This window comes from Lepisosteus oculatus, chromosome 12 (assembly GCF_040954835.1).
Source record: "Lepisosteus oculatus isolate fLepOcu1 chromosome 12, fLepOcu1.hap2, whole genome shotgun sequence".
NCBI classification, from domain to species: Eukaryota; Metazoa; Chordata; class Actinopteri; order Semionotiformes; family Lepisosteidae; genus Lepisosteus; species Lepisosteus oculatus.
In genome coordinates, this window is record NC_090707.1 from 7,787,751 (window position 1) to 7,800,989 (window position 13,239).

Sequence of the window (13,239 nt, forward strand, 5' to 3'; positions counted from 1 at the left end):
GGTCCTCTGTCACAAGAGGGAGCGATTGTGGAAGTGCATTCAAACTGAGAACGACAGGCACCTCTTTACAAAAAGGGTTGTGGGAGTGTGAAACAAGCTAACCAGGTTTGCTGTTCAAGCCCACACTCTGACTTCCTTCAGGAAATGGATCAATTCGATACTAACTACCGCATGGGGCAGAGCAGGGGTCTCAAATATAGTTTCTGGGGAGCCCACTGTTTTCTGATATTTGAGATCTCTCAGTTACATAGTTGGTCTAATTGTTTAATTAGCTGCGCAATTATCATACTCTTAACCAGGCTGAGGAGATTTACAGGCCCCTGTATCTCTAATGAAGTGAATATCTAGTGTAATCCAGTGTAGAAGACCCTAAAAAATTCCATCGTACGGTACACCTAATAATGAAAGAAGTGAAAAAACGGGTCAATTGCTTAACTGGCTACTCAGGTCGGAAGAAAAACATAAGACACAAGGTTCTCCGGGAAGAGAGGCTGAGACCCCTGCTCTGGACCGACCACATGTGTCGTCAACCCCACGCAAGCACTTAGACTCACGAGCACTTCTCACCATAAACGTCAACGCACAAATTAATAAATTTTCACTCCACATGCTCTTCCCTATTTATACTCTCTCACTCGACTCAGTCTCCGCTCACTGCTAAGGTTCCCTCTTCCGAGCTCTTTCCCAGCTTTTCCCTTTGGATTAACACTCTAGACCTTATCGTCTTTCTTGGCTCTTGAAATCCTGGCTCAATCCCTGGACTATGGCATCGCTTGATGTTTTTTTGGGATTGGGTAACCTATTCGGAACTTTCCGGAACCTTTTCTGGGATTACTCTCCTACAGCCTCGCGTAGGGTCCAAACCCGCTGCCCTGCGGTCATCCTTGACAACGTGTCCTCCTCTCATTGGTGACCCTTCTGACCTTCTAACACGAAACCTTTCCTTCAGCAGTGAGGATGGGTGTTTCAGAAGATGTGGGCATGTGGGCCTGACCTCTGCCTTGGGCTACAGTCAGGAGGGGGGTTTATAGAACCTCCCAGTAGCTGAACACAAAATGTTGGATGTAATTGGAAATGTCCAAAAAACATTGCTAGAATCTGGGAATCGTCTTACCCATTAACAGCAGCAAAAGTAACAAATATGATCATTCTCACCTGTGAGCTCCACCACTCTCTCTGTTATTTGCTTCATGAATCACAAACTGTTTTCTGCTCCTGTTGTGAACAAAATGAAAAGCTGCTGAAATGACTCATTACTGCAGGCTGCTTTCTGCAGAGACTGCCGTGACCAGGCACAACGCTTAGCTGTTAAAAGGACGAAGGAAAAGAGTGCTCAGCTAATGGCTGGATATTTTTACAATGCCAAATTGTTCCCCTTAACTAATGGGAAAGCACAATCTTACAAATACAAATAGAAAGTTGGGGAAGAAGTCAACAACATCTAGAAGGGAAGAAAGCCTGTTATATGTTGTGACAGCCAAGGAAAAGGTGCCTGGCGAAGCCTAGCAAAGCCTGGAAGTGTAAAATCTGAACAATATGTGATCAATTGAGTCATTTTTAATTAATTATAATTAATTCATCATTACGTGAATGAGCCATATTTCAATGAATCCCAAAAGCTTTGGAATGCAACAATTTCACTTTCATTTCCATGAGTACACTAACATAACAGTGCGTCTGAAACACAGAGAATGCAGATCTGGGGCATTTATGAGCTTCCTCACTAGTCCACGTTCTTCTTTTCTAGTTTTCTCACTATTGTTTGATCATTTTGATCATTTTTGCTAACTGTGCATGAAATATCCAGGACAGGCTGGCTGAGCAACGCCAGAAAAGCTGTGACATGTCCTTGGCTCTGTGTGTGCATGGCACTGCCATGGGGAACTGGTTCATTTCACTGCAGTAAAGCCAGTAGGCAGTTCCCTCAGCCAGGTAGGGTCCATTGAGCAGAACATGTTCTTGTGCTTAGCTGATATTCATTCCCTTTTCAGAGGCCCAGCTTGGAATACATTTTAATACATTCCGTCTAGCAAACTTCAGCAAGTGACACATCTCTTCCTGGTTCTGCGTCAAACTACTCTTTCAGTCACCTCAGTCTCCTCTGCAGCCCACCATAGAGGATAGCATAGAGTGACCGCCAAGATAGCCAATTTGAGTGATCAGAAAAATGAAAATGGCCTGAACTGGCCACTAGCATGCTTTTATTATTTTGTAAAAATTGCTTTTCCTGCACATGAATTGCTTTAATTTTTTCAGCTGGAATTTTCCATCCTTACCATACTTATGGAGGCTTCCCACAATTCAATGAAAGACATGGACCATCTAAGCTGGAAGGCTGTGCTGAGTAAATTATACCAGAGGGAAAGAAAGTTTTAAGGTCTTTGAAGGTTTTGTTTTGAGCTGCTGTCAGTACAGACAGCCATTATATTCTCACTTCAGTTAATCCAATTAGGACTCAGGATGGGTAATGTGTACAGACAGTGTAGCAGAACTCCACAAAAACTTTGGCCCCCTTCACATTTGAAGGCACCCGGCTCTGCTGTTTTGTATCCTTTTTGTTACAACAGATTAGTCTCAGTGCTTTTTGCTTCATGCAGTGTGTGTTTGAGAGAGAGACATTTGACTTGAATGCACTTATGCCTTCTTCACACTGAAACGGATTGGCGTGCAAGGCTTCTAAAGTCTTTCAGCTTTAATCTTCTGCTCTGTGGGCAGCTGAGAGCACACTGAATAAATGAGTTACTTTTTTTTACCTGTGCATCCAAGAGCATAGACTGCCCTTCAATCCCCTTTCACATCTGCCAGATGACTTCACTCCACTTCCAAATGTGCGAGATCACTGCACTTCTGCATCCATGGGACCCTGTGTCCAGGAGTATAGACATCCCATCGCTCCATGGTTTGTACCTCTATGAGTATTTACTCATGCAGAAACAGACACAATGTTATGTTTATTGTAATATCTTTATTATATACACAAATGGGGGTGGTGTAGCATGGTCTCTGGTCTCACACCTGATGTGGGTTTGAGTCCCCCCTGAAGACACTGCTGTTGCACTTTGAGAGAGGTACATAACCCCAGTTCACCCAGCTGTGTAAGTATTGCTGGAGGTAGGCTCTGCAATGGACTGATGTCCAGGAGAGGTGTGGGTGGGGGAGTCACATGCTCTCTAGGCCACCTAACACCACTTAATATCGGCCACACTGGTTCATGAGCTCTGGCCCGATGAGCTTATATGACTTGGATATGGAAATGACCTTACAGCACCTACCTACTTTCCCAAATAATGCATATGAAGTAAAGAAATACAATTTTGTCTTATCTTGGTCCTTGTTCTTGAAATGATGACAACAGGCATCTGTCTCTGCTAGCTGGAGAAAGCTGAAATCTATTCAACTTGAACACACAAACAGCACAGGTGTCTCGAGAGCACAGAACTGCACGGGCTTAAAGAGCACATCTCTTTGTTTTTCTCCAGATGACACATCTAGAATTCAAAAGGAGGATGAGTTAATGAGTTTCAGATTCAGAGGTAAATTAAATCATTTTCATCCATAGAAGTTCTGTCCTGCATTGTCTGATTAAACACTTTGTTTTTGATCGTTCCTATAGAAGACAGTTATTTTAATTATGGTTGGGATATCATGAAGTCAAAAAATAATTTTTGATAACAAACCTAATTATGCCATTAATATTGTGGTCAAAGTCTCTGCTGATTAAAATTTGCTCTTTGTAATGTAATATTGCATTTTGCAAATTGTGCTGGGACTGTATGAATAATTCACGAACTACTCTAATTCACGAGCTGCTCTGATGCATGCAAAATATTTTTAATCACATTATCACTAGTTCATTAAGGATCTAAAGAATGTCCATCTAAATAGATGTTTTAAATTTTCTTCTTTCAAAGAGATGTCCTCTTTTGTGCCACATGTAGTAAGTAGTGATCAGATTTTAGCATCATGCATCTATATTCTAACCACTTCTTTTAGTTCAGATGCCAAGGTGGAGCCTGAGTCTATCCTGGTATCCTGGCAAGCAGCTAGAACATGGCAGGATATACCCTGCATGGGAGACACAAACACAGATACACACACACTCACACCAGGGCCAATTTTCCCAGGCAAATAACCTACCAGTAGGTCTTTGCACTGTGGGAGGAACCCACACAAGTACAAGGAGAATACACAAACTGCACGCAGACATCGCTCCAGGTTTGGAACTGAGTCCAGGGCCCCAGCAGTACAAGGGCCAATGCTAACCACTGCTAACCACAGCTCCACCTCATGTCATGGAAATCTTTTATTGTATTGTGCATGTATTAAGAGCCTTTCAGCTGCTTGAGAATAACGTAGAATACAAACGAAAAAGCAGCCAGGGCAGGAGTAACATGTTCTTTTATTTTAGGAAGAATGCTAACAACCTCTTTCTGGTAGCATTATGAGCTCACAACTAGTTGTTGAATGTATTGTGTTTTGAAAAGCTCCTCTTCAGGTACTCCTCACATGCTTATGCAAATTGTACTTAAGATTTTTACATTTTATTTTTGTCGTCACTTAAAAAAGATATTTTTGCATCTGAATAGTTTAATAAAAACAAGCTCCTTGTGGCAAACCAGAACCTTTTATATGATATTAGGCTTCAGTGTCTATGAAATTCTTAATATCACATTGAAAGGAAAATGAGCATGCTTTAATTATTTACTCATTTTAGCTTCTTGCTGTTCTTTCTAGTCTCATTACAAAAGATCATTATCTAGTGTGTAGCTTTTCTGACACTCCTGCTGAACCAGGAGCAGAATCCAGAGATGTAATTTCCTCTGTGGCATCTCTAGGCCTGGAAAAAAAATGAAAGATGCCCTGATATTCTCGGAGACTGTGACACAGCAGTGCTGTAGGCAGAAATGAGCCCTAGATCAGTTTTAATGTGATGCCACATTCCGCTTCTCAATTGTGAATTGCATGAACTCATTTAATGATTTTGGAATTGTGCCCTTTCTAAGGTGAACACAAACCACATTAAATCACGGCAGCCAAACAAGACAGGATTTCCACTGTTTCACTGCAAAGAGACACTGGAAAAGTCTGGACTAATTTATAACAATTTTCTGTCAGCCACATCAATCTTGATACTATACTACACCACGAACCCTTTCACACAAAATGGAAACGGTAGTGGTGAGCTCCACACACCCAACTGAAAGACTGTGGGTTCAAATCCCAGGTGGTTATACTCTAGTTGTACTCTTGAGCAAGGTAAACAGGTAGAATCCAGACCAGAGCCACACAGCTCACGGGGCCAGAGGTCATCCTGGTTTCTGTAGCGTTCCAAGGATGAGAGAGAACTTCTGTCAGGGAGGACCGGAGTAACTGGTGTTACATCATGCCCCTGGAGAACTCACCACCCTTAATCAACTCCTTCAAACTCCAGTGCAGTTTCCAATGAACTAATCAGACACACCTTCTTCCATCTGCCTATTTAAACCAACCTGACACACTACTCCTTGCTCAGTATTGGGTTTTACCTAGCTAGAGCTGCATTGTATCTTGTTCTCTGTTTTGCAAGATTTCTAGGTTTTTGGCACTGACCCCTGGCTTTGTCTCTGACTTCGTCTTCTGGATCTTGACTTGGTTATTGTGGATTTACTGGTTTTTTGACCCTGGCCTGACCTCCTGACCCATGATTTTGGAGAAACTCCTGCTGGTACTTTTGAGTTCAGAGGATTCTGCTTCTTCTGCACCGTAACAACTGGGGTACAGTGCCTCAGTCAAGGGTACCACAGCAGTGTCTGTAGCAGGGACTCAAACCCACAACCTGTCAGCATAGATTCTCGTCTGCCCTTAAGCACAGTACAATGCGTTCCCCCAGATAACATGAATAAATGCCCCGCTGTATGAATGGGTCAATGAGAATTTGTTCTGACACTGTCCTACCTGGGAATATAAAGGAATGAGTGATCCATGAAAGTGTGCCCAGGTGTATAAACATACAGCACCCAGACAGAGCTGTGGGACTGTCAGTGACCTCATACTGGAATGGGGCTGGGGCCCATCTGGAGGTGCAGACATGTTTCTTGTCCAGCAGTGTCTGTAACCACAATGCTCCTACTGGTTCTGCTTCATGGAAACAGACAGCTGTCCTTACCCACCCCTCATTCACAGAAGGGAGCCTAGCAAGGAAGCCCATGCTGAAATGCTCAAATGCTGAAACCCTAGTTCTTCTCTATCATTCTGTTCATTTAAGGATGACATAAATATGGGAATCAGTCATGCAAATTGTTGATAAAGATTCTATAGAAATGTACATACTGTAGTACTTCCTTTTGAAGACTCATGCATAAGCACTGGCTGAATCACTGTCTAACACTGTAGCTCAATGAAGTCCAGGCACTTTCTCCATCTAAGGCCATAGGACTATATTCTTCTCTGCCAGTCTCTGGGGTGGGGGTCCTGGACTCAGCTGCTGCAGCCACATACACCATGTGACAGGCAGCCAGGCAAATCTATGAGCATATTGTGGTGGACCCTGGGTTTGGTTTCAAGTGTGTTTTATGTGTGGTGTCTGCATGTTGTTTGGATGGGTTTTCTCCTATAGTCCAAACACACGCTGTCCAGGTTAACTGGTGTCTCTGTGATTGTCCTCTGTATGTGTGTGTCCTCTCTCTCTCTCTGTGTGATAATGACCTGAGTCTATCATTGTCTTAATTTGATCATTTTAACAGATCTTTAAGCTATTTAATGATGTTGATTTTAATTAGACAATAAAACCTCTGGACAAACCGGGCCTCCAGCACTGGAACGGGAGACCTTTGTTCTGAGGATGATTAAACGGTTTCTGATGATACCGGATAAATACACGTAATAGAAACAGCGGAACTATTGTTTAAGTGTCGCGTGTGGTGGTCGGACGATTTTACCAGAGGGATCAGAAACGGCACTTCCGTCTCTGGTAGTGGTGTTTTCTAGAGTTTAAAGCTGTGAAATTTCCAGAAAATCCATATCCTAATCACCTTTTTTTTTTTTCGGGAGTTGTTTCTAACCGACATAGTGATCTGCGGCTTGAGCAGCGGACAGACCTGTGCTTGTGGTCGGTGTTTAGTAATGGTGTAATCCGGAACGCTTTCTTCAGAGACAGCAGGTAAACAGAAAAAAAAAAACAAGGAAGGCGTTAAAACGCTTTCGCGAAAGCCAGTTTGAACCGAACAGAAGAATTGTGAATGTGTTCCGCGATGAGGTTCGCTAAATGTCCCTCTGGTGGATTCCGTTTAAAATGTTTGAATCAATAGTTTTTTTTTTGTTGTTGGTGTAAAGGCATTCTCTGGATGTTCTCGTTTGTTGTATCGGTATTTACTGGAAGTGAGCTGTTTGGAATGTAGTGATATGACCGGCATCTTCTGTTTTTTACAATTTCTGTCTTGACAGCTGTATTGTAGTGTGACCCGAAGGACATGGGTGTCACTGTCCTTTTGAAAACGTTGATATATTCTTAGGAACTGGGAAGCTGATTAAGTATTTGTTGTGATTCCTTCCGCAATGGACTGGATGATACCGTATTGTGGATTGTTTGCACTGACATCCCGGTACAAGCAATTCCTGAAGTTTGATGTGAAATGAATATTAACAAATGAAGTGTAATTTCAAATAATGAGGTGTCTATGGATTTAGTTAGAATCGTGAATGCTCTTTTTTCCTTAGCGAGTCAAAACGCATTATCACGCGGATTTAAAGTCCTTGTTATATTTTATAAGCTAGTGAATTCTAATAAGTAATAATACATGTTTTATTTAACCTGGAGGTGTATGAGAGTTAAATTGTAGGCTCTTATTCAAGAGGCCTAGTCACTGCTTCCTTCAAGGTGTTTTTTCCCCAGATTGCTGGCACTGCTCCAGAATGTGGTGTTAGTTTTATGGAATGAAAGGGTTAGTATTTTCTAAGCAGTCCGTGGTTTATAGATAACCTGCAAAACTAGCAGAATTGTGGCTATCTTGCTACCTACAGCAGTGTGCCACTACATACAGATGTATGAGTTCTCCTAACTGCTGCAATGCAGGCTCTGGTATACTGTGGATTTCAGGAATTCTGCAAGATAGGGGCTCAGTGCAGGATTGCTCTTGTCTGCATAGAGGGACTGCAGAACCGCTGTGTACGGGTTTCTCTGGGAGCCTTTTTAGAGGTACACCAGTGCCTTTTTAATTGACTGTTCAAGTGACCATAATAAAAATGTTATAACTCAAAGGATTATACTTCAGGTTGTTTCTTCTAGATTTAAATCTATACTAAACACATATGTTGAGTAATCAGATTTTTATCATCTGTAATTAAGATAAATCTTACTATTGTGCAGTTCTACATATGTGCTGCTACATTTATCTTTTTTTTAACTTTATTCTATCTTGGCTCTTCAGATTGTCTTCTCTGTATTGGACATTTCTGGCCTAAAGTGAAATTCTGGGACAGGGTTAATGGGGAGGGGTTGCAGAGTCCTCACTAGCTCTAGGGAAATTCTCTGGTTTGAGAACCAGTACAGTGAATTTGTCAGTATTTCACAGATCATGATATAGATGGAGTTATAAAAACCACAGTCTTTCATGTTCGTAAGTGACTCTAACAATGAAGGGATAATGCTGTGAACAATGAACTTTCTTATAAAAGAGTTATCAGTTTTTGCATAAATTATTCAGTGATATTTTCCCATGATAGTAAATTTAACCCACAATACATTTTCAGACATCACCTTTTTAAAGAGGCCTTCTTGGTTTTCATGCCTGGTTGTCCTGCAGTATGAAGAAGAAAAATAAAAACTGAAAAACGGATTATGGCTCAACTTGCCACGTTTGGAGTGGAAGGAAGAAATACCATAGCAAATGTCAATCACAGATCGGAATCACAGCAGAATCATTTTCTGGTGTGGAGGTGATGTCTGGGGATTCGGAACTTTAATGGGGTGCTGTTCTATTACCCATGAGCCAGGCACTTTGCTCAGATTTTCAGTAAAATGCTGCACTGGATAATTAGGTCCAAATTTAAGATTTTGTAGCTAAAACTGTCTTCCAAGTAAATGAATAATACCTACCCCTGGGAGGCTTTGTCCCAGTCCTGTAGTTAACAAGGGGGCTGGGCTGTTTGTGACAGCTGTTGGAAACGGAGTGGGGGAGGGGCACACCTTTGGCTCAGACATGTATAGGAATCGCTGTGACATGTGATACAGGGCATCTCATGAAGCAGGAAAGAGCACCGGGGGAGAGCAGTGTGCTGCAGGACGTTCAAACAGCGCTGCTGAGGGCAGCGCTTTGCCCAGGGAAGCCCAGTCTGTCCCTGATTGCTGTACAAATGGCCTTTTCTAACTATGTTAACTATATTTTCTTCGTGCCAGAGTCTGTGTGGATGTGTTTACGCATTAAAGAAATAGAAGAGCTGCTTTCAGATACTCCATCTGAAATGGATCTCTTATCCCATGACTTTTAAAGTTTCCACCACACTATGTAAGAGTGTTAGTGTGGGGAAGGGACAAAGGAGAGAGGACAGAGGAGGTCAAAGAACTGGTTTATTTGATCTGTATTTCCTGTTATTTCACAGAGTGGCTCTCTGCTGTATTGAGCCGTACAGATGCTCATTGACCACCCCAGCAGACATGGCTATTGACAAGACTTCTCAGAAGTCTCTTACAGGCAGTACCTAGAAGAACAAGTTCTCAGTACACGACTTTATTTGCTTTGTCAGCAAGGCACTAGAATGCAAAATCGTTTGATTCCAGTCAATTCATAACTTTTGTGATGATAATTAATTATAATAATACATAACCAGTTTTTATGTGTTCCACTTTTAGACATTGGAGAGAAAACGTGCACCCTCTGGCCTACTTTGTTTGGGATGCTGTATCAGGGCATTAGGAAACGTAGTTATCGGGAAATATAACAGACTGCTTCGTATTGCAGTCCAGAGCATTTCCCATATATTGGAACAATTAAATTATAAAGAAGGACCAGCCAAAAACTGTTATTCAGTTAATGAACTGTTCTGCTGTTATTTATTGATTGGGAATTGGCACCCCACATTCATTAATAGAGTGGAACGGAGTTTAGCCTGAGTTGTCTCGATTAACTCAACTGGATTATGTCATATATTTGAAGGATTGTTGCAAATCTTGTTCCGTCTGTAAAATCGCTGTAGTGTTACTCTAGCCATTTTTCTAGCATAACTTGACTAACATTGCCGTGGTCTCATCCTTCTGTGATGGGTAATGATAACATTTGAAAAAGAAAAGGCACACAAGTGAGTACAGCCATTGTTCTGTATCCCCAGATGTCTGAAATTGTTGAATTGGCTGAGCTCACAAGGCGTTATTGACTTATCTCGGATCAGTGGCCTCTGCCGCAAATATTATGAAATGAAAACTAATCTCTCAAACCCCTTGAAGTTTTTTCTTAAAGAGCAAGATTCCCTCTTCCCTCTGGAATGGAGAAGCAGGAAAGCCTGAAAGACAAGGTGCCTCTTGCTCACTGTATTGAGGTTATGACTCCAATAAGTGTGAAAACAGAACATTCTCATACTATGCCGACACTGGAATTGCCTCATTATAAGTTCTAACAGTTCTGTTTTTATTTAATGTGTAACCAGCACAAATTGCTGTAAAAATACAGTGTATAATTTCTAGTAGTTGAGTAAAAACTAAATGAAATTAGGGTAATATCATGGAAAAACATAGAAGTATATGTAAGATGCAACCCATCGGGGACCACAGTCGAGCAAAATAAATGCACAGTACTATAATAATAAATAACATCACTTTATTAACCCTTTACAATTTCTTGCGTTAGGAATTATCTTTTTGCATACCCCAGCTTGCTCTTCATGAGACACACAGATAGGGAGAGAGCCTGGTGATCACGGGATATGATCATGATCATATGATCACCCTATATGATCATGGGAGGAACACATTTACAAGGCATTAGGCAGTTTGCATTCATCCTGATGCCTTTCTTTCACCGGTTGTAGTGGGCTGACTGGGTCTCTATGCCAGAAGGGTTAAGTGGTGGCCTGTATTGGTGTTCCTGTTTGATTCCCTCTCAGGTTTCTGAAAAGAGCAGATCGGTCAGCCCTGGGTTTAGAATACCCCTAATCTAGCGCCAGTGCCAGCTCTGTTCCTTTTCACCAGCGGTCGCTCGACAGGAGCCGTTGTTCTCTGGGGGTCTGTGTGTCGGTCCGCCTTTCCACTCCAGCGAAGCAGGAAGGAGAGATTGTGTACCTTCCGGGGCACCCTGTTGCTGCACAGCTTCATGCGTCTTTGCTGTTGGTTCTCCACTGATCTCTGTTGTCAGCATGGCTTTTTCTAGTACTAGGTAATTATTACCAGGAAGCAGATTAAATTGCCAAAGTAGAAGGGCTCCTAAAAATACAACCGTTATCGTATTCTTGTAAATTTGTTTAAGTCAAGTGAGAGCGACTGCTAATTTTATTATTCTAAATCGGCTGTATAACATTAAAGTCTCATAGACTGTGCTGTGGCACAGGGCTGTCTCCTCTCATCCACTGCCAAAATAGCATTCAATAAAAACAACGCCCAGCTTCTTTGTGGCATTATGAGTCATTTTTCTTGTGTGACCTGTTGAAGTGTGTGATCTAGAAGCACACCTGTGATTCTGAGGCAGGTGGAAGTAATACTGCAGAGATCTGTGCGTACAAGAGTGAACCTTGGGACCGACCTGAGCTATTGCAGTATTTCTCAACAGATCTGGACAATAGCCTCATTTACAGATGAACACATCAGCATGTGCTATAGACTGAAGTTAGCACATACCTGGTGTACTTTTCTATCAATGTCTCTGGGCTGTCCTGAGGAATTTTGACTTGTCCTAATGAAGCCTTGGTGCATCACATCTTGGCCTTAGAATTAAGCTTCATTTCTGATGGCTTGTTCATCACACCAGAATACCGTGAAAGTGTAAGATCGTTATGCAGAGTATTTCAGAGATTTCAGAGTTTTCTACACAATTGTATGCAGTTCAGATGTTAGATTCTCTTTTTATTGCAATTCTTTAGCCAGGTTTTTCACCAAACATCTTCTGAGTTTCTGAATATAATGCATTACTATAGAACAAATCATCCTTTTCTTGTCCTGTGGTCCTCTTGTTTCTCTCTGTCTCTCCCTGTATCAGACACATTTTCTGTCTGGGCTCTGTGTGATTAATTAATTTGATCAGTAATTTACATGGACATTTAAATGACAAATGTATATGCTTCAGTGAAGCACTGGGTTAAGGTGAGTTCTTATAAGCTAGGGTAAACCATCATTATCACTAACTGTCTGAATGCCAGTTTGGTATCTATGAATACCGATATCACCTTTAGATACAGTTAGGAGGTTCTGAAGGCCTGTGCAGAGCAGCAGCTAATGTCTAATATCTGCTGCTAAGAAACTGAGTTTAGCCTTAAAGATTGGAAAAATAAATGTTTACTGTCTTGAAAAAGGATTTCACAGTGGGGGAAAGTTTAATATTATTAATCCTTGAGTTATATTTCTTGGAATGATTTCACTGCTGCCTTAGAGAATGTTTGGAAGATGCTGAGTAATCTGAGACTGGGGAATTACTGAGCGTCTCTGGATCTGATTTTCCTTGAAAAAAATCGGCAGCAACACAACACAAAAACGCAAAAATACACCAACCAAGCAAGCACCCAGATTGTTGTGCTTTGCAGAAGAAAGCTTTGGACTCTTTTGTGCCAAAAGATGCTATAAATAAAGGAGTTGTGTCCTAGTTGTTTGTTTTTATATTTCTGGTGGAAACTAGGGATCCGTTTCTAAAAACCCCCGAATCTTCAGTCTGTGGGAGACTTAAGGGATTGAACAGACCCCTGAGCATGGAGCTAGGAGGAGATTGTAGTCAGTAATGTTAATAGTAGCAGTTGCAATGATGAGATTCCTCAGAGGTCCAGAGGTGGCAGGGGGAACAACACATTTAGTCTTGCATGGTTCCTAAGACCGTTTAGTTTTGAAAGGCCGTGCTCTTGCCAAAACAAGGCCTCTGTTGTCTGCGCTGACCTACAGTGGGGGCTCCCCCTGGCCCGAGCCCTGCTGGGACGAGCCCCCACACTCCCACAGGCGCGGAGCACTGAGGCCTGCGCTGACTGGCTCGCTCCGACACGTCTTGGGGGCGCTCCGTCTCCGAGACCCGTGTGGCAAGTGCCCTGAGCCCAGTGGGCTGTGACCCCGGCTTGTTTTGTAAACGGGAAGCAATC

General features: G+C 42.1%; 1 protein-coding gene across 1 annotated transcript in view; it reads left to right on the top strand.

The window, feature by feature from the left end:
* Positions 1 to 6,900: 6,900 nt before the first annotated feature.
* ube2f (ubiquitin-conjugating enzyme E2F (putative)) overlaps positions 6,901 to 13,239 on the top strand; it is a 66,486-nt gene continuing 60,147 nt past the window's right edge. Inside the window, exon 1 of the mRNA XM_015358521.2 lies at positions 6,901 to 7,138. The gene's annotated coding sequence lies outside the window, so the exon portion shown is untranslated. The remainder of the gene's footprint in view (positions 7,139 to 13,239) is intronic.